At 32.8% G+C, this 22,828-nt stretch overlaps 1 long non-coding RNA gene across 1 annotated transcript; it reads right to left on the bottom strand.

Annotated features, from left to right (window-relative positions):
• Positions 1-17,125: 17,125 nt before the first annotated feature.
• On the bottom strand, positions 17,126-21,601 carry LOC128555129 (uncharacterized). The gene is made up of 3 exons (XR_008369811.1): positions 21,374-21,601; positions 19,445-19,541; positions 17,126-18,930 (listed from the first exon to the last, which is right to left on the bottom strand). It is a non-coding gene; the product is annotated as an uncharacterized LOC128555129 (long non-coding RNA).
• Between the last annotated feature and the right edge of the window lie 1,227 nt (positions 21,602-22,828).

Genomic DNA, 22,828 nt, shown 5'->3' with positions numbered 1-22,828 from the left:
GTGCGCAGCTGCACGTTATACTCGTAAAGAGGAGTGATGCAGTATAAAAAGATAAATAAATAAACGTTTAGTTAATAGTATGTATTAAAGAGAGGCTTTAAAATATTCGTTTTAGCAGATACAGTTGCTGCATATCTTTGGAAGTTTAAAGTTTATATCAGAGGACAAAAAAAAGAAGTAGAACTAATGAGAAAGGTTGTTGAACATCTCTTTGAACCATATAGTGCTTCTAGACAAATCCCTTTGGCACAGGCGTTCCTTGTGGGTCTTTTAATAAGGGCGAAATTCTTGCCATATGATTTGAAACCACACAAATTAGTCCGACAGGAGGATGTTTAGGCAGGAATAATGTAATGCATTAAAATTCCTGGTCTCGGTTAGTACAATGAACAAAGGACAGCATATGACACGTCAAATCAAAGATGGAAACATCAGTGTGGGGAAACACGTGACTTAAAAAGGCAGATTACACGGAAAAATGGCCGATCATTTCTCCGATTCGCATGGAAAATCCAGGTATTTCTATTGGTAAACCTTTGTTTTAGATGTTCTAATATATCCTATCATATGCCCTTTACCTTCCGATTTCCTCCGGTACCCATACTTTGTTCCTTTCACCTTTATTTTCCGAGAACACTTGGGAAGTTTGAATACATTCGCAGTTTTTGGGATGACGGTATCCACGGACCGACACAATTTTGTCCAGAAAATACAAATTACTGAACTAAATGACAGTACAATTACATGAAAAGTTAACCAAGTACACTGTTCAACATAAACATGCAACGAACTGGCAAAAAGCAAAGCTGCCAAAAAGAGAATGTCGAAATCTACGAAATGGCGCTGAACACGTACACAGTTTTCAAAGGTGCTGTGCACGTACAGGATCAACTATTCTATTTCATATTATAGAAATACTTAAGTTGCCGCGAGGTTTTTGTATAAACACACACTATATGATTGTTTTTCGTTATTTATAATATTGTGACGTCTCAGCTTTAACTTAGTACGTCACCACTGTTTTACGTACCGATGCCAGATAATACATTTTTTGGAAATCACAAAGATTTAGGCTAAGTCTATGGGTAGATTATAGCACAAAATATGATTGTTTTGTTTAAACACAACAGAGAATATTGACAGAAGACTCTGATTTACTCACTCGGCCATAGCTGTGTAAAAGAATGTACTGGAAATCATTTGAATACACAACGCTATTTATCATATAAAGTGAATTTACTATGCCTTCTAGTTGTGAATAAGGAAACCGATTTGTTAGATTTATTTTCTTTTGCATAGGCGCTCCTTGCCCGAATCAGATGTGTTTTAATTGGCACATTAATTATCTAGGAGTTCGGTGGCATGCTCCGCCGGAAAATTGTTTGGTAAACATACGCCCTGTACTACATTTTGGGTACATCTGAGCACCTCGCCAGCAACACATTATTGCCAATGTATTTTTATACATTCATTTTGACTTTTTTCCAGCATTTAAAATTGTGATCAGATGCCGATACTGACCTATTTCACTCACAGTTTCCCGCAGAACGACTTAGAGACACTAAGAAATAACAATGCAAAATAGGAAGAACTGATTTCTATTTGTCCTGGCCATTTCCACAACTCTGTTATATTTGAAAATACATCCTGAACTACACTTTTGAGAAACAAGTGTTTTACATTTGATTTCTCACACTTAAAAATACTACACCATGCACAAAATAGTTCCAATAATTGTCTTGACTTTTAGCTATTCAAATTTTGCCATGGGTTTCAGTTTGAGTAGTTATACCTATTTATTATCATTTCTAATAACCGCTACAATATGTTATTCGCATTTAACAATTTTTGGTAACTGTGTTTGATAGAGAGAGAAAAGGTCTATTCCGTTTCTGTTACATTTATAAATTCGTAAAGAGCAGGCTTTGGGTCAGAAAAGGTCCATATTCTGCATTTCTGTGAAGCGAGTGCATTGATGACGTGGTCTGCATCAATGCAGACATCCTTGTGAATGTGTATCAGAGCTAGTAAAGCATATTATCACTCGTCATTGTTGAACGAAGGTAGTTTTTTAATGCGTTTAATTGCACTGAATGAGCGTTCGCAAAATGCAGATGTTGGAGGCATGGTCAGAAGCACAAACAGAATAGTGTTTACACACGGATACACGACCTTGCTGGGAGGTAGAAGAGTGGTCTGAAGTCTGTGGTTTTAGACTGACAATATTCCAGATTACTTTCTACTTTGTTATCTCATTTTTAAATATCTTGACATTTGCCGTGAAGTTCTGGTGCATATGCGGTGTAAACAGGCACCGGCACTTTTGACCTTCCGGCGACAAAACGGTCTTCATTTTCTAGAATGTGAGTTATCTATCACAAAAGCAATCTTTAAGTGCAGTGTGGCGGCTGTAAAAAGTCTCCCAATACTTGGATTCAGTGTTGTTATATTTTCTGGTCCTTTGGGATCATGGAGTACATTCAACATAATATTATGTGTAATAGAGTTCCGCTAAAGCCGGTGCTAGGGAGGCACATTTCATTACCTCTCATGAACAGACTCACTAAAACCGAGTCTGCTATTATTCTTCTTGGTTGCATTCTTTGCTTCCAAAGGATCTTTTTACAGATTATATTGCCATTTCTAGACAAAACGGTCGACAAATACATTGTATACCGTAAACTGCCAATAATCCAAGACAAATTCTGCATCATGGTTGTCTCTATGCGTTTGACTTACAACACACCTTGGTTTAGATGTTTTAGTGCCGAAGTCTCTGATCATACGCATTGCCTTTTCGTATCGGGCAAGTCACACTGCCCAGTCATTCCGCTAATTCGAGGAAACGTGTATCTTTGTCTCTGTAACGGCATTTAGTAAGTCCATATCTTCCTTCTGCAGAAGGCTCGTCAGCGCTACGATGATACTTAACAAATTTTCAGATACAAGGGAAATGATAAAGTCAAATCTAAGAACTGCAGCAAAATACTGGCCTGCCTTCTCATCTCCATCTTCACGCAGTGTTTCCAGAGCATGTATTACCACTGGAAACGTGCTCTTGAACGTGCAGAGGGCATCAGTTCGTCTTGACCACCGAGTCTCAGAAGGGTTCACATTTTAGTACGTTGCTCCATCTCGTCCATTGAAACTGCATCCCTTGCCAGTTCCTCGGTAACGCTACTGATCGTTTGCTGAGTAATCGAACAGAAAGCTTATCTTGCACAGTTGGCATCATGGTTCGGACACATGGGATTTTAGAGCTGTGTACTAAGTCTAAATTCAAACAACGAGCCTTGCAATGTATTTCATTTGCATGTGGAGATCGTTCTTTTATAAGCGTTTGCACACTACGGTATTTTTATGTATTAATGCCCCATCATAGCACTGTGCTCTTAACTTTAAAATATCTAGATCAGCTTTTTGCATGAAATCCAAGATATTTCGATTAACTTTAACACATCTGATCGATTTGCACACAATAAATTCTATAGGAACTCCTTACAAAGGCACATGCATCATCAGTAGGCGTAATCCTAACGCATTGCGAGAGTTGTTTCTTGGTTGATTTGTCAACAATGGTGGCAAAGAAAGAAGCATTTATACAGTCCGCTTACACTTTTTCTCTTATTTGTTTAGAGCAAATTCCTGTTACTTCATTTTTTTAATGTCAGGAGTTTGAATTAGATCTCTATATGTGCATTGTCAGGAGATGTGTTTTTTATTTATACTGTGCATGGCCCAAGTGCACGCTTAAAATATCACCATCCTGTGCAAATGTGTGAACATTGTCATGAAATTATTAACCTCTTCCGTATGGTCGTGCATTGATATATTCTGCTCCGTACAAACAGCAGTGACCTTTATTATTTCCCCAAGTATGTGTCTGTTTCTTTGTACTGGATTCTTTGTGGATTCAGATATTTTCTTGTTGATCGAATCATTTTTTCCTGTCTTGATAGTCGCATAATTTCCCCCTAGGACCGACGCATTGTGGTAACAGGATTTTTATAACGTCTTTAGAGCCAGATGGAAAAATTCTTCGAATCTGTCACTGGTAGTTCTAATATGAAGGTTTTCTCCCTACCGCCAATGCGCCAAAACAATACGTAGTTAGCACAATGTACTTCGTCTTTTGCGATAGGTCTATAAACAAAGCCACTTGTACCCGGACAGCCATTTTGCACTGAACGTTCGCTGTTTATCACCAAACATTCTGAAAATATGTAAATAAAAACATGAGTTTCATATAGAAAACTACAGAAACTAGAAAATATATGTAACACCCATCATCCCCTACACCCTCGTATTTTATTGCATATTTGGCATTTTCGGGGATTTTTTTTACTCATATTTGAAGAAAACGTGTAGGCACGTGTCTAAAGTACCTATAGGAAGCTATGTCAGTGTCTCCGAGACGTCATATAACAGTATGTAATTTGATTTCGTAGCGTCATCAAATGTAACCGTTGATATTACTCTAAATACCGCGTTTATGTAATAAAATTGGGTAGAAATGCAGTCAACCTATAGAGACATTGTACAAAGGTTTTCTTTTTATTTTCATTTGTGTGTTCTTTCATGAACGTTCAGAATTAGATTATCCGGACAAATAGAGCATGCCTGCTTCAGTGCCGTTCATGCATGGACTTTCGTAGATCCTGTTTTTCAGAAAATGCGATTTTATCCTTTGACACAATAATTATATAACGTAAACAAACTTTAACTATATTCACTTTTCTCAAATTAAAGCTTACATATATATTGCATGTATAGAAATACAAATACAATTTATAAAAGTAGTAGGCCCCTACTTACAAACAGATCTACAACCACTTTATCATTTATACGAATGTCATTCCGTAAAGTGAACTAAAACATTGAACATAAAATGAAGTACACAGTAGCAGCAAAAGAACTTCTTAAAGTAATATTTACACATCTGTTTAGTATAAATACATTTGTGTATGTATAAACAAGTTTAAATACAGAAGCCTCGTGGCAACAAGTATTTCTATAGTATAAAATGGAATAGTTGTTCCTGTACGTGCACAGCGCCTTTGAAGACTGTGTATGTGTTCAGCGCCATTTCATAGATTTCGACATTCTCTTTTTAGCAGCTTTGTTTTTTGCCAGTTCGTTACATGTTTATGATGGACTAGATACTTGGTCAACTTTTCGTGTGATTGTACTGTCATTTACTTCAGTAATTTGTATTTTTTGACAAAATTGAGCCGGTCCGTGGATACTGTCATCCCAAAAACTGCGAATGTATTCAAACTTCCCGAGTGTTCTCGGAAAATATAGGTGAAGGGAACAAAGTATGGGTACCGGAGGAAATCGGAAGGTAAGGGGCATATGATAGGATATATTAGAACATCTAAAAGAAATGTTTATAAACAGAAATACCTTAATTTTCCTGCAGAATCGGAGAAATTATCGGCCATTTTTCCGTGTAATCTGCCATAGTAAGTCACGTGATTCCCCACACTGAACATGGTAGCTAGAGTATGGAAGGTTACCGTTCAGGATTTAGGAAACTCAAACAAATGCAGGTAGTTAATACCATTGACCGAGAGTTTGCAGACACATGAAATTATCTCAATGTCAGGACGAACAAATGCTTGTCAGTTTTGCAGTATGAAGAAACTAAAGCCCGCGGTCTCCGAACACCAACGTCATCATTTGGTTCTAAGCAGTGTAAAGACAATTTACACAGGTATAACAATACTCTTCTTATTAAAAAGTTTTATTGATCTAATGAGTAGTTTTAAAGACTTCATTGTATTATTGAGTCATTGCTATGTTACGTGAACGTACTTTTTTACTCCATGTATATAAATTGGGTCTGAGTCAACAAGTCACTCAAATCCAAAAATGTACTCAAATTATCGCTCTGGGTCAAATTTCTCGAAATATTTAAGCATGCCAGAAGAGGAAAATCTGTAATTGCATTATATATTCGACTGCTCTTAACAGGTTAATCTTCTTAGTACAGGATAAAATGTTTCGAGAAATCTAGCCCTTAAGTACAAAAGCCAGTTCCAGAGAAGTTGTGCAGTATTTGTAGTTGAAAATCAAGTGTCTTGCTTACATAAAAATATTTGTCATCTGTTTTCAGGGTTAATCCTCGTGATTTTTAAATAATACTTTCAGGGAATGCTTTCTTTTGTATCATGCGTCCAGAACTGGGATTGGCTAACTTTTAAAAGAACAAGTCCATACAGACTTCCAATCCGAAAACGTCCGTAAAACTTATGGCAACAAGAGCAAAACTGGAAACTCCAGAAAATCGATTTTAGTATATATAACATTGCAAATCACTAAATGTTATAATTTGATACGTTTTATTATTGCTCATTATTACTTCATTTTAATAAGAAATCCCTTCCTTCAATTTAGCTACATAACGGTTGCAAAAATTACCCAGGAAGGTACATATTAAAATAGAAACACCCCGTAAAATGCCAACAAAATTATCTTGGAAATCGACGAAGAAGAAATGACTGTCTGACTAGCGGACACTAAGCAGAAACTGTAGAAAGAAACAGACAGTGTCTATGATTAGTGACACCATTACATGGTTTACACATTTTTACTATGTGTCGTGTGTATATGTACGTTATGTTTTTAGTACGAACGAGAGTTTGATTGATTCATCTTTTGATAATTAATTTTCATATGCAATATAGTTTTCTAATATGAGCTGTCTCAAGGGAAAATGTGTTTAGAGTTAAAGTTTTGAAATTCAAGAAAAACATGTTGCATAAAGTTTGGCTTCTTGCGAATTTTGATACATTGTAATATGGTATAGAAATAATAATCATACAACCGGACATATTAAATATAGACACATAACTTACTTATTAAACAGTTCTACCAATGACATGTTTATCACAGTGAATTTTGTACATTTTATCTTTCTATGCGTCATTAACCGTGCTAATTACCCTACCCCCACCCCATTGCATTTAGACGGCTATTAAAAAGTTACACGTATATATAGATAACAACAACAACAACAACAAACACTTTTATTTCCAGTCAGGTTACAACATGGTAACAACATGACAGAACAAAGCAAAAAGATTCAACAATATGTGGGTTTACATGCATAGAAAACTATTTTTCCAGGGGACAGTTAAACATACGAAATGTATTAACTATTCAGCTAGCAGACAGTTTTATAATTTATACTTATAAAATTTTCATATAAAATTACAGCCGTTCATAAGTAATTTGTAACATAAGGTAATTCACAAAATAATATAATTATTAGATCTATGCCTATTACAAATATTCGATATACAACTGTAGTCACAAGGAACACAATAAAAAATATCAGCTTGTTGGATATATACTCTGTACTTATAGTAAAAACGCTTTTAAGAGAATTTACATAAATTTCTATGGGTTAGGAGAGTTGATCATTGCGCACGTGGGAATCAAATATTTCAGTCACGGTATTTTCACAACAGACAGGAATGCTAATAATAGAATTGGGTCTGGGTGCTACGAGGCGTTGATTGGTTAAATTCTAACATTCTTATAGTAATGAATATGCAAATTCATTCAGAAACATAGATGAATGGAAAATCATTACTATTATATCTATAAATAAATAGTAGTATCTAAAACAAGAGTAGTGGCGAACGATTTTCACAACTTTTTTGTTTGTTTGGTACATGAGTCGCAAGAAAGGTTTATACGTCGGCTGTTTTATAGTCGCGGGTCATTATGAATAGACAGTGATTAATTGATATTTTTCGCAGGTGTCAGCTTGTTTTGACTTGAAATAATTTTTATTCATTAGATAGATATATTCGTGTAAATAGTGTTTTCAGTTGAAAGCGACAGAATGACAGTAGGAAAGGTATGCTTTGCTATTGTTACATGTTAATTTTTAAACACATTCATTATCTCTCGAGCGAAAAGAGCAGTATTTATAAGTGATTTACTGGAGCTAGAAGACATCAGATCTGAAATTTTTTGAACATTGGGTCGAGTATAGTAGTATTTAGGGATAAATTTCTTTCGAAGGTCTGAAAAGAAGGGGCATTTGAGGATGTAGTGAAATTCATCACCTAAGTCGTTAAGTTGGCAGTGCCGGCACTTCCGGTCTGCATAAGGAACAAATGACTGCCTCCACCTTCCCATTTCTATTGGCAGCCTATGATTTCCTGTTCTTATATGGAATAATTTTAGACGTAAATGTTTTGGCAACGTAATCAAGTATTTCTCCAATTTAATATCGGACTTAAACAGACGATAGTTGATTCCCTTAGAAGAATTAGATAACTGACTGCTCCAATTTTGAAAGAATTGATCCAATAATTTCCGTTTGATTACTTTCCCAAAATTTTTCAAATTTATGTTCTTTTGGTTTTCCCAAATGTATGTATAACCCGTTTCATTTAAGATATTTTTTATAAAATGCATCCATTTGAAGTTAGTCGTTGAATGAAGCATATTTTCATAACATATTCTTGCAATTTTATTCTCGCCACCCATAATCAATTTGCACCAATAGTTAATCATTCTTGTTTTAATTACTATTCCTAACGGATAACGACCTAATTCTCCATAGAGCATATACAATGGTGTGCTTTTCTTGCTCTTAGTAATCTTTCTTAAAAAATTGTTATGAATTGTTTCTATCAAATCAATGTTTTCGAATCCCCATGCTTCAGAGTTATACGTAAGAATCGGGACAATAGTTTGATCAAAAAGTTTCATTTGTAAATCAAACGGTAGATCAAGATTTAAAATTCTTGAATAGAGAATATGCATAGCTTTGTTTGCTTGGTTTGCCAAATGTTTTCTAGCACCTAAGAAACTTCCAGACGCTGAAAACAATGTTCCTAGGTATTTATACTCTTTCACTATTTCTATAAGTTCGTTATTAATTTTAAAGCAAAAGTTACTCTGTTTAGTGGAGCCGAAAATAATAATTTTAGTTTTGTTCATATTTATTTTTAATTTCCACCTCACGCAGTAGTCATAAAAATCGTCTAATAGTTTTTGGAACTAGACAGGATCGTCACTAACAATAATAGTATCATCAGCATATAACAAAACAAAAAGTTTCAGGTAAAGGTCAGTCTGAAGGTGAGGTTGCTCTAGTTTAATTCCTGCATTATTCAGCTCTAAATGGGTCTCAAGGTCGTTTAGGTAGATGGAAAAGAGTGCTGGAGATAAATTTTCTCCTTGACGAACGCCGCAGTTGCTTTTGAAATATGAGGAAATGACACCGTTTACGGACACACAAGATTTTATATCTGCATACATGTTATAAATAATATTATACAATTTTCCCTGAATACCATTTTTGAAAAGCTTACTCCATAGACCCGCCCTCCATATTTTATCAAAAGCTAGAGCAGAAAACCTTCCTTTTCTGTGAACGAAGCTTATCTATTAAAAATTTAAGGGTAAAAACATGGTCTACTGTTGAATAGTTTGCTCTAAATCCCACTTGGTTTTCTCTTAGGATATTATTTTCATTTAAAAATCGTGTCAGTCTTTCATTTAAAATAGCAGTAAAAACTTTACCCAGACAGCTAAGAATAGTTATAGGTCTAAAATTTTCAGGATTAAGGGGCGATCCTTTCTGTTTATAAATAGGTTTGATTGTACCAATCAACCAAGTGTCGGGCAAAATTCCTGAATCAAATATCTTATTAAAAAAAGAACAGTAAATTGGGAGCATCAAGTGTTTAGTACTTTTAAAGTATTCGTTACATATGTTATCCTGAGGAGATGCAGCTTTTGAATTATTACATTTACTTATGACTTTGTCTATCTCTTGTGCTGTAATTGCACAATTTAAGGATTCACTATTATATTCAATATCTGGATCCGTATCAAATACTTGATCTACATCGTGACTTTCGTCATAATTAACCTTTCGGAAATGTTCATGAAATTCTTGGATATCGGGCATTTTATTACCTGAGGTTTTGTTTAAAGAGTTTAGTAACCGCCAAAAGTCCTTTGGTCGATTTGAGTGCATGTCCCTCAGTTTACGCTCATTTCTAGTTTTATGCTTACGGATGAATGAATTCATAATCCGCTTATAATGTTTACTAGCCCTATTTAATAAATCTTTATTTAGGTCAGATTTGTGACGATTATAATATTTTCGTGCTTGGTTATATCAGCGTCTTGCTTTATTGCACACAGGTCCGTACCAGGGTTTATTTGGTTTACTCGAATAATACTTTGAGGAATAAACATTTTTTGTTGTGAATGTATTACGGGCGGATTCTTGAAACAAGCCGGCTATGTCCGAGGCAATGTCATTGAGTTCATGTTTTGTAACATTTTTCGAGATACAGCTTAGTGCATTTTCTATGCTAGATATTTTGCAAGTATTAATATTTTCAACGAACTGGCTACTTAAAGAGTCCTGCCATTTTGGGGGTTTAGTAATATTCTGTAGCGTTTCGTGTTGGTTTTCATTACTTGGAGTTATTTTACTATCCTTCGAAATTTCGATTGTCAATGTTAACAAAGAATGACCGTCCGAAAATAGTGCGTCGACTTCTAGCACTTCAAAATCTAAAAAATATTCAAAACAATTTGCTGTTGCTATTGCGTAATCGATAACCGACGTATTTCGGAAAGTATAATTTCCAACGGATTTATCACTGCCGACTCTTCCGTTTACAATAAACAAGTTATTACATTTGCATGTATCTAAAAATTTAAGCCCCATAGTATTTGTTTTAACATCTTTAGAAGTTCTTAAAACAGGGAAACCTCTCATTTCCAATAATTCTGATGAATTAAACTTATTTAAAAAGTCCTCATCAAAGTCAAAGTATCTGGCCAAAAAATCATCCATAATTACATAGTCTGGTAAATCAGATGTGTGTGCATTTACATCGCCAAATAACATACAGTATTTATACTCGCTGCATTTAGTTGTTATTTCGTTTTCAAAACTAAAATACTCTTCTTCATTGAAGAACCTTGATTGCGTGGGCGGTATATATATTACCCCTAGCAAAATATCACTATCAAAATTACTTTGAAAAGAATGTTTCAAATTGAACCAAAGTACATATTCACAATCATTTTCAATAATTTCAATATAATCAGCATAGGTTTTTCGGACGAACAATCCAATACCACCAGACTTTCTTAAATACTTTTCAGATGTAGGTTTAGAAAAAAAAAGCAAACCCGGGAACATCAATTTTGTCATACTCGTCCAATTTGCTTTCTTCAATACAAAATATATCATAGCAACTAATTAAATCGATAAATTCAGGGTAGTTACATCTATTTTTCAAGCCACAAACATTAAGGCTTCCTATCTTCAGTATATTCATCGGAGCGCTTTTATTTATTGTAGTGTCTCCGTGTGTAGTTTGTTTGCGAAAATTTGGTACTAACGTTTTCATTATTTAATTTCTGGATTTTAGGTCGATTAGATGAGTAAGATAAATTGTGGATGTTTATACTTGTATGCGAAGAACCCGGTAAATTTGTTTCACATTCATGGACCGTACTCGTATTACTGACATGATAACATTTAGTTTTATGTGATGGTCCAGGTAAATCAATACATTTACTACAGAAAAAAGTTACATTTTGCGTATTAAAATTTTCACTTACATCTTGAGAGTTACCAACATTTTGCGTATTAAAATTTTCACTTACATCTTGAGAGTTACCAGTCGCACTGTTCGTTACACACAGAGAGCTAACATGATCAATGCAGCTACTTTTAACACAGTTAACAGAGTTCACAAACACTGTCCCCGACCCGTCCTAGGCGGAGTCGCCGGTAATATCAGGAATAGAATCATTAACACTGTTTGACCGAGGTTTTCCGGCAATTGATTCACTGACAACATCAGAATACAGTTTATCCTGCGGGCTCAGAGATGTTGTGTCGTTAGGTTTATAAGTTAGTGATGGATTAACGGTTAGTGTTGTAAGTTGTTGACAAAATTGTTACATTCTTTCTCAGTTTAAACGGACTGCAGTACAAATTCAACAAAAAAAAGGAATTATTTCATGACTTTCAGTCAACTTTTTGTGTAACATTACATTATGCTCTATGTTACCTTTTGCGATGATTTGTAAGTATTGAATGATCCAGACTGTCTTTCATGAAATTTAATCCAAAATACGTTGTTCAGGTTGTGTAGCATTTGATATATGATTCTTCTTACTCATACCCGTTCATAGGAGATTGCCTGTACTGTTGCGTTTCCATTCAGTTGTTAATTTTATTGTTTTATCTTATTTTCTGTTATAAATTTTTTTTTTTTTTGTTTGTTTTTTTCCATTTACTTTTAGTCACCTACCAGTTATGTCAGCGGACCAATGTAAACGCGTCAACTATACGTTATTAAGGTTCATTTAAATTTATTCATATTCATAGTATGTTTTTGTGGTGTATACGATGCAAGTGTCTAAACAAAACTCAAAAATGTCGAATGACACTTCGTGGTAAAACTTATAATAGTAGCTAAAAGTGTTCTTTTTTTCTTAGTTTGTTATGCCTTACTGACTTTCAAACAGATTTTAAAATAACTGAATTTATTAATAGTATTATATCTAAATTAGAGCGTATCCCAGTTGCGAGTTGTATTCCGTTGATACTTTTCTTTAAAGTCCCAATTAAGGTATCAATTGTTTAATCATATAATGAAGAATTGTAAAATCTCATTTCACCGAAAATGTACGGTTTTGGAAACAGAAGATCATTTTAGAGTCTGTTTTTTGTTTGAATTTACGGTCATTTTCAACATTATTACTGTTATATCAGGCAGCCAGTTCAACTAACCATCGTTCCTGGGAAAGACCAGTACTAGACGCCAAAGTCCGTAAGCAACTACCTACTTTCTCACATAAAAAAAATTCTAGTCGGTAGCACAGCTCGAACCTGCGACTCTCCGTCAGTGAGAGGATTCAGAGATTACAAGTGAACGAATGTATCTCCTACATTACGGACCCGGACTATAAATTAATATAATGAATATACAAAGGCACTCGTGAAATACTGAATACTGTACCACTTATAAAGCATTCCAGAATATCCATTCATAATGCATAGAGCTCAGTAGTATAAGAAATAGCGCTTCTGGAACAGTTTGACCTCACTTGTCCCCTTGCTCGATTCACTAAGCACACTTTGATCTTACCCTAAACTTAAAATACTAACTTGGTACCCTGAAAATCTTTGATGGACGTAAGGTTGAAGGGTCAATCTGACCTTATTTAACCTATAGTCCTTGGTATGGACTGACCAATACCAAACAATTCAAAAACCACAGGTTTTAAACCCAATAAAAAGTTTTAAATACATATGATATAGATGAGTTTACAAAATAAAATATATTGTTTAAAAGAAAAAAGATTTACTGATAATATAAATCCTCATTATGTTATAACAAAAAACGGGAGAAAAATGATAATAACTACCTGTTCGTCTTGTGGAAGAATGAAATCAAAGTTTGTTAAAAGTACTATCACAGCAGGTAATTTAGACATCCATAAAACAATGTTACCTTTATTACCTAAAAAAGGTTTAACACTTCCAGGATATAACTATTGTGGGCCAGGAAATCCTTTAGATAATGGACCTCCTGTCAACGAACTAGACGCAGTATGTATGGACCATGACTTTTGCTATGACAACAGTGTAAAAAAAAGTACATGTGACAAACAAATGCTTTCCAACTTAAATAACACTAAATCAAAAACATTTGGGGAAAAGATTGCAAAACATTTAGTTGTGAAACCTATAATTAAAACGAAATACAAACTTGGGCTGGGACAAAAGTCAAAAAACGGGAAAAGGGGGTAGAGTACACCCCCGAAATAACTGTACCAAGCTATCGCTGGAGTGATGAATTAGCAGAAGAATTACACAAACCAATTAAAAGAAAATTTAGGAAACGAAGAGTGATTGTCCATGACATTGATGATACTTGGTCAGCTGATTTAGTTGACATGCAAGCTTTTTCAAAATATAATAATGGAGTAAAGTACTTGTTAACCGTTATTGATATATTCAGTAAATATGCTTGGGTTATTCCATTAAAGAATAAAACTGAAGAATCTGTTACTGAAGCATTTAATAAAATAGTTTCAGAAGGTAGAACACCAACACATTTATGGGTAGATGAAGGAAAAGAATTTTATAATAAGAAGTTTGAATCATTTTTGAATAAAAGTAAGATTAACATGTATCATACATTTAATGAAGGAAAAGCTGTAGTTATTGAAAGATTTAATAGAAGTTTAAAAAGAATAATGTGGAAATATTTTACAGCAAATAATACTTATACTTATTTAGATAATTTGCAGGATATGGTTGATAAATATAACAAAACAAAACATTCTAGTATAAAAATGACACCAACCAAAGCCAGTAAAAACTTAAATAAAGGTACTGTTTACTTTAATTTATATGGTACTTTAAAGATACCAAAGAGTAAAGCAAAATTTAAAATTGGTGATCGTGTTCGCTTAAGCAAACTTAAAAGACATTTTGAAAAAGGATATACACCAAATTGGACAGAGGAGATATTTATAATTTATGGAATTAATAATACAAATCCCACAACATACACTATAAAAGATTTAAATGATGAAATAATTCAGGGTTCATTTTATGAACAAGAACTTTTACCTACTACACAAGAAGTTTTTAGAATAGAAAAAGTTATCAGACGAGACTATAAGAAAAAACAAGCTTTAGTAAAATGGAAAGGTTACAATGAAAAATTTAATAGTTGGGTTCCGTTTAGTGAATTGGAAGAAATGTAAATTGAAAATATATTATATAAATGAGTAATAAAAATCTAATTTCTAATAATGGAATAGAAACAATAGACCAATTAATTATTCACCTAACTAAACTAGCTGCTGCTTACAGAAAAAGTTATAAGTTTTGTGGAAGAGTAAATACATGATTACAGATTACAGCAGGCATCTTTGGTTGCTCAGCTGCATTAGCACTTGTTCCAGCTATTTCTATATTTGTAGCAGTTGCTGGTGCTGTTCCATCAATAATTACTATACTTGTTAATAGACTAAAAGTTGAAGACAAAAAAACTATTTTAAAATTGCATCACCACAAAATAAAACAACTTATAACAAAAGCACACATTGCAGCTTTAGCTGTTCATGGCTCTAATGATCCTGGAAAAGTAAATAAAGAAGAAGAGACAAAAGTTATTCAGGATATTTTTACAATACTGTTAGAAATGCAGAAAGAAAAAAATTATTCAATGCCTATTGAAACATATATGAAGGAATTTAAACTTAACGGATATAAAAGTAAAGAAGAAGAAGAGTTATATTAAAGATTTTTTCTATAAGTATTTTATATAAATGAGAAAAATTATATCAGTTGAAGGTAATATTGCATCAGGAAAAAGTACGTTTTTAGATATTATTAAAGAATATAATCCTAATTTTAATATAATTCCAGAACCAATTCATGAATGGCAAAATGTTATGAACCCAAGCGGAAATTCATATAACCTTTTTGAACTTGCTGCTCAAGAACCTCTAAAATATTCATTTCCTTTTCAATTAGCAACTTTAAACAGTCACATAAAAATGTTAAATTCTGCTAAAAACTTTGATGGTGTTTCTTTTCTTGAACGATGTTATTTAACTAACAGCAATGTTTTTACAAAACAATATCACGTCACCGGAGTTATAAATGATCCCGAATGGGCAGTATACAATCTTTTCTTAATTGATCATGTTATTAAAATACATGGAAAAACCCCAATTGATGCTTTTATTTATGTTAAAACCGATCCTAAAATATGTTTCCAAAGACTTCAAAAAAGAAACAGAACTGAAGAAAATAGAGTTGGTTTAGATTATTTAGAAAAACTACACAAATTACACGAAGAATGGTTAAACAGAATGTTTCAAGAAGGTATTAAAATTTTAACAATTTAGAAAAAATAACTTTAAAATCTTATTCAAAAGATAATAGATAATATAAACAAATTTCTCAAATCAATATAATTTCTTTAGGTGTGTTTTTTAAAGATTTTTTTCTATATCTATAGATGGTTAATAAAAAAGTAGATAGAATGATTATGCCAAAATTATCTAGCACTTTAGGAGAAATAATGAATCCAGACAAAAATTCATATAAAAAAGTTCTTAAAAGAAGAAACGTTATTAAATATTGGTTAAATCAAATAGTTAGCGATGAATATAAAAATCATGTCATTGATAAATTACAAAATGTTATAGATCCTTATCTATTAGAGGACGGATTATACCAAACCGGAAATGACTACTCAGTGTTACATGTGAAGTAGTCCAAAATGTAGTTCCATGCTATGGATGAAATCTGGTATAATGAGTGACATGAGGAGGTGACAGTTAAATTTTTGGCTTATGTTTATTGCTTATAGTACTGAGAATAGATCTAGACCATTTTCATTGTAAATTTCTTGGAATAAGTTTTATTCTTTGCGAAAAATGTCTACCTACGCGTAACTGCTAAACGGCTGTTTTCATGGGGGCATTTTTAGAGGGTGATGTTTCTCAGAACAGATTATTTTTCTTATATTCAACATAACATGTCAATATTTTTCTATTTTTGATAAGAAGACATGTTATACTAAATGACCATATATGGTTTTCATATCACTGAAATGCTCTAAAGTGCTGAAAATGAGGTCTGAATGTTTTGTTATTAATATGAAATAAATAAGGACTTGAATTGGTAGAGTGTAACCTATAAGTTGTGCAGGGGTAAAAACTTAAACTTGTTTAGATGTGGCTGTAAACAGGCTAGTTTGGCCAGATTATGATAGAAGATGACAATTTCAGTGCAATTTAGCAGAGAAAAAGAAGAAAAACTAAAAATATGTGACAGAGCATGAGATTTTGGGTCCAAATGCAATTTTGGTCAAAAATGCGGTTTTGGGCTAATCTGACAGACTGACCGGTTCTGAGTAAAAATCTTCAATTTGGCAACAAAAATCAGTCGTTGTCATGGAGATATTACCACTTTTCGGACACCATGTTTTTGTCTAACTGTATCAAAATTGAGACAGTATATCTTAAAAATGACTCCATATTTAAATAATATCAAGATAAAATACATGATAAAATAACAAAAGCAACATGCAATTAATGGAATGTATTTCTTTTTGTCTCTTTCTTTCATGTAGCATAAAAATATTTATGTTCTAAAAATCGTTTCTATAGCAACACTGTTGTTTAACCTCTTTTTTAACAGTCTCTTGATGAATCTAGCAATAAATTACATAGAATGTGAAATAAATACACAATTAACTTTTTCTAGTGTGCTAACAGTTTGCAGACAACTGTTTTATGACATTCTTTTGAACAAGATACAGAATTTATTTGATATCAAATTAGACAACATCCCAAAAACTAGGACAATAATCTTATTATTATAGACACCTTATCTATTAAACAGTAAGAAAGAAAATTATTAGACTGTTATTATTAACTGTGAGTTTGCTAAAATTTCAAAAGACTTAGATATACTGATCAGTGAATCATTACCATGGCAACGATGTGGTATTTTCTTACAAAAATACTAACATTTTTGGCAATTTCTTTGTAATTAATTGAATATTGGAAGTGTTTTTCCATATATTTACATCAAAAGCTGTCTGTTTTCTTATTTAAAAGTAAGAGAGTAGACATCATTCTGTGAAAATTAATGTAATATGGTTTGAGAAATACATAATTTTCAGATACACCTCTCTCAGTTACAACTATTGCCATTTTAAGGCAGGCTTGTGTAATAACATAGTGCTTTGTTGATGCAATTATTACATATGAAAATATATTCACTAACATAATACAGCTTAAGATATATAACATATAAACAAGAAAGATGTTGTTTACATATGATGATATCCAAAATAATTTAATATTAAAGTTAAATCAATGTTACCATGGCAACAATGTACTATTTTCTTAAAATAGTAGTTTTTTGTAAATTTTCCAGAAAGAATCAGAACATTCATTTAGCATCTGTTCAGTATACATTTGTTTTACACCACGAATGGTCAATTATGATCATTTATAAAAAAAAAACAAAAAAACATCATTTTATGTAATATAACTTGTCTTTCAGAACTACATATTTTCCTGATATGCCTACCTGCATTACAGCTCTGCCATTTTATGGCAGATATGTGTTATGATATGTTTTGTTGATGGTTACACATAAAAGATATTTTCTTCCAGTCTGATTAGCAGAATATAAACAAGACACATGCTGTTTACATAATCAAACAAATCTAAATTTAAGTCAAATTTGTGTTACCATGGCAACTCACAATGTTTTGCAAAAAAATAGCTATTTCTGCAAAGGTCATGTCATTTAAAAATATCTTTTAACACAATTATAACCATGGATTAACATGATTAATTCTTGAAATAAAATATATTATATTCAGCCAGTAACAAATATTTTCTGCTATATTGGTAGTTTTCTGCCATTTCTAGAAAAATCCTTCCTACACTCACACTGGTAAGGCAGTTTTTATTGTAAAAATGTTTCCTCCAAAGGTTGTGCTTTAATGTCACACATGTTGTAGTTTTGAAACAACTAGGATTCATTCAACAGACATGTCTTAGTATTTCATGCATGCAGTTTTGGAAAATTTATAAGTTAAATTCTGTATTGTTAGAACAATTAGGATAGTGCTTCTCAAACAACTTCACAGCTTTTTCTTGAAACACATCTGTAATTTGAACTAGAATTTTTAACTTTTTCAGGTCATGAGGGAAGGAAACATGACATTATTTGTGCAATATGGAGTTATTTGCTCATATCACTATTTGTGACATGCACTCTATTCCACAGGCATGATTTCAGCTGGATGATCAGTAGAACATATTAATTCCTTCTGTTTCATTCCCATTTATATATTCATAGTTCTTTCATCACTGCAAAACAAAAATTCATCAAGATTAGAACTTCATTTTAATAAGATTAGTATAAGGTTACAGAATATAAGACTGTAAAGCAACTTTTAAGCTTAAGAGAGTCTTTTTTGTTAAAAGCTGGCTGAAAGCAGATTTGATAAGTATAAACTCATCCAAGAATCTCACAGTATTCATGCAGAAAAAGTAGCTTTTCAAGAATACATAAACTAGCTAAGATTCCTACAGACTAGACATACAATTCATGCAATCAAACTTAATGTAAACACAAATACTGTAAAAATAATTTTAAAAATATGAAAAAATACATACATGATATATTCAATTATTGTACGTCATTACTTATTCACTTCTTAATATATAACATATATTTGTTGAATGAGTCTATAATCAAAATCATTTCTCTTAAAATGTTATGAATGAAATAGATCATTTATGTTTATGCTACTTTAATGTCTTTATCTTTCTTAGAATAGCAGTATAGTAACTGTAAAAATATATGAAGAAATTTACAAACCCCCATAAAATCCAGCTTGTTGTGTATAGACCTTCCTGGAAAATCATTTCACTGTTTAAGGTCATTGCATCAAGCCAAACAATCCACAGTGGTTGATCTGTAAAATGAAAAAATACTGAAAAAGGCTGAAATGTGAGATAAAAATGCCCTGGGCAGTTAGCTCAGTACATATTTAGCACAAAGACTTCTATAAAAAGAGTAATAGGTTTGAATTCCTGGCAAGGCTTTCAAAACAAAATGTATCTAAAGTTTATTTATTTTACTAACTGGGTTTTAGTCACTTGCCAAGAACAGTACAGAATGGTGAGGAATCCAGAAATAATGGCCAAGTGAACAGTATGCAAATTTTACATGAAAAGCTTTGGAAAAAACTCTTTCTCTTTCCAAGTAAAAACAATATTTATGCCTTGTAGAAGTTTTATGTACTGGTATTGGAACAGTACCCGGACAGTAACAGTATCCGAATTCTCGTAATTTCTCCTTTCATGTTACCCTTCATAAAGGGAGTACTATGTGTTTTGGAAGGCTGTTTCACAAGCAAACATCAAGTGAAATTTCGTTCATCAATGGCAAGTGTTTACAGAGAAATTCTACCTTCTTTATTAAGCAGTCAATTTTCTGTTTTGTTTACATCTGAGGGATTCCACATGTCACGCATGCGCGGAAGACAAAACCCATGTTTGTCCTATTCCAGGGAGGTAAATCCTGAGCTTATGATTTGCACTCCGTTGTAGAATTACTCTCCCTTTATAATTTAGATAAAATATTAAGGAAATTATACAGCTAGTGGATCACATGGGTATTTAGTAACAAGGTAGAGCGCTCGCTTCAGGTGTAAGAGGACGTGGGTTCAAATCCCAGCCTCGACTTAAACTTTTATCTTTTTTTATTACTTTTTTAAAATCTATATAACACAGCTTAAGGACTTAAAATCAATATAAAACTCCCATATACCGGGGGTACAATGTATACAGTAATCAAATAAACTACTGTTTACAAAGCTAGACAAATACACGATGTGAAAGGTGCTTGTCTGAAGTGTTGCATAATATGATTGTTCAGGTGCTGTACGGTACCGTACGTAACGGAACGGAAGGTAGCCATACCCTGTACGATTTATGGGAAAAAGTAGTAAAGGTTAATTACATAATTTAAAATCAAAATTATAAAAGATTTTCAGTCAAAACAATTCTAAAGCTGCTTAAAAAACCATTTATCGGAAACTGGTACTGTAGATAAACCAATTAACGTTAATTAGACTGCCCTTTCGGAGCCCCTGTTTTTGGACGAATGCACAGATAAGGCCGGTATTGTTTACATCCTTGCAAAGAGTAAAGACTAGGGTTAAACGATTTGTAGATTACTTTTGTAAACAATTTGTATTTAAAAATAAATAAAATGAAAACCCTCATTTTTTATCGGAAACTGTTCTGAAACCAGTATGGACTGATTTGACATTACATGTAAGAAATTAGTGGTTGAAGCTGACAATAGATGTGTTTCAACTATTCCTAATCAGTCACTTTCATGGCATGGCTATATTTATATGATAATGGCTTTAACTTTAATATGTAACTAAACATTATGACTGACTGTTGTAATTTTGTCTGGCACCAGAGTCACAAGGTCTTCATGTAACTGTCTTGCATACTGATTCTACTGAATACTTCTTGTAATTGTCTTGCAGATTCTACTGAATAAGAGTCAAAACCGATTTAAAAAAAGTTGAATTCATGGCAGATTTAGTAAATAAAATATAGTCTACAATATATTGACACTTGTAAATAAAATGTGAACTGCGCTAAATCTACCTCGAATCTGTCATTAGTGTCAAATCCGGGCTATTTTTGGAAAAGATATCGGACAAAACTGTCGATATGAACTCAAACAATATTTTTAACACTACATATCGCTTAAATACTTACTTACCTTGAGATTCGCTAACTGTCATTCTTTATACAATCGAAATAAATCATCAAATAATTGTTTTTGGTAGTTTCATTTTCTCCGTGACCTTCGATGTTTACAAATGGCGTGTCGATTCAAAGGGCGATAAATTATCAATCATTTAAAATTTCTAAAGAAACGGAATTGCAAAACACGGAAATGTTTATAAATGTCACTTCATTTTTTTCTTGTGGCAAGGTAGAGTATTATTGAAAACAAGAAATGCATCAATTGCCGCAAACACGTGGTAACGTCAACCATTTTTTTGGTAACGTAACTTTAATCGATGTTTTCTCAAATGACGTAACGCCGAATTTGGACCCAAAATGTCATGGCGCGTCACATATTTCAAAATCACTGTTTTGGGTGTATTTTTTTCAAAAAATGCATATTTATTGACTAGATATTGGTATGTTTTAGGTGTCAGGGGTGAGTTTGGGTATATTTTACAGTAACAGTGTGTGATTTGAGTGCAGTTTATGGTAAAACTTGATAAAATATGGCAAAAATAAGCTCAAGCAAGGAAAAGTGGTCAAAAATGATGTCGCGACAGCTTTTTTCCAGGAAATTTGGCGCGCTAGCATACGTTACTGAAAAAGCCATAAAACCTTGAAAATTGATTGTATCAAACTGAAACTGGTATTTTTTTCATGCATTTAGGTTACTGGTACAATTTAAGTGAAAATAACACATTTTGAGTATGAAAAATGTTTCTTTAAGGACGGATTACACCAAACCGGAAATGACTACTCAGTGTTACATGTGAAGTAGTCCAAAATGTAGTTCCATGCTATGGATGAAATCTGATATAATGAGTGACATGAGGAGGTGACAGTTAAATTTTTGGCTTATGTTTATTGCTTATAGTACTGAGAATAGATCTAGACCATTTTCATTGTAAATTTCTTGGAATAAGTTTTATTCTTTGCGAAAAATGTCTACCTATGCGTAACTGCTAAACGGCTGTTTTCATGGGGGCATTTTTAGAGGGTGATGTTTCTCAGAACAGATTATTTTTCTTATATTCAACATAACATGTCAATATTTTTCTATTTTTGATAAGAAGACATGTTATACTAAATGACCATATATGGTTTTCATATCATTGAAATGCTCTAAAGTGCTGAAAATGAGGTCTGAATGTTTTGTTATTAATATGAAATAAATAAGGACTTGAATTGGTAGAGTGTAACCTAGAAAGGAATTTATTTAAATGGGACTGTGGTTGTCTATTAACTGAAGAAGAAAATACCGAAAGGTTATGTGATTGTCCCAGACCAAATAATTATCGAAACAATCCTAAAAAAGTTATTACAACCGATTGTGATACTAATGAAGAAAAAACATATAAAAGCACTTACAAAGCATCCAAAGAACTTGGTATTAATGCTGGGTTAATAAAAATGTGTTGTGAAGGGACAAACCGAGTAAAATGTG

Source organism: Mercenaria mercenaria, chromosome 2 (assembly GCF_021730395.1).
Source record: "Mercenaria mercenaria strain notata chromosome 2, MADL_Memer_1, whole genome shotgun sequence".
Taxonomy (NCBI): domain Eukaryota; kingdom Metazoa; phylum Mollusca; class Bivalvia; order Venerida; family Veneridae; genus Mercenaria; species Mercenaria mercenaria.
The sequence above is the reverse complement of the archived record's forward strand: the minus strand, read 5'-3'. Positions and strand labels throughout refer to the sequence as shown.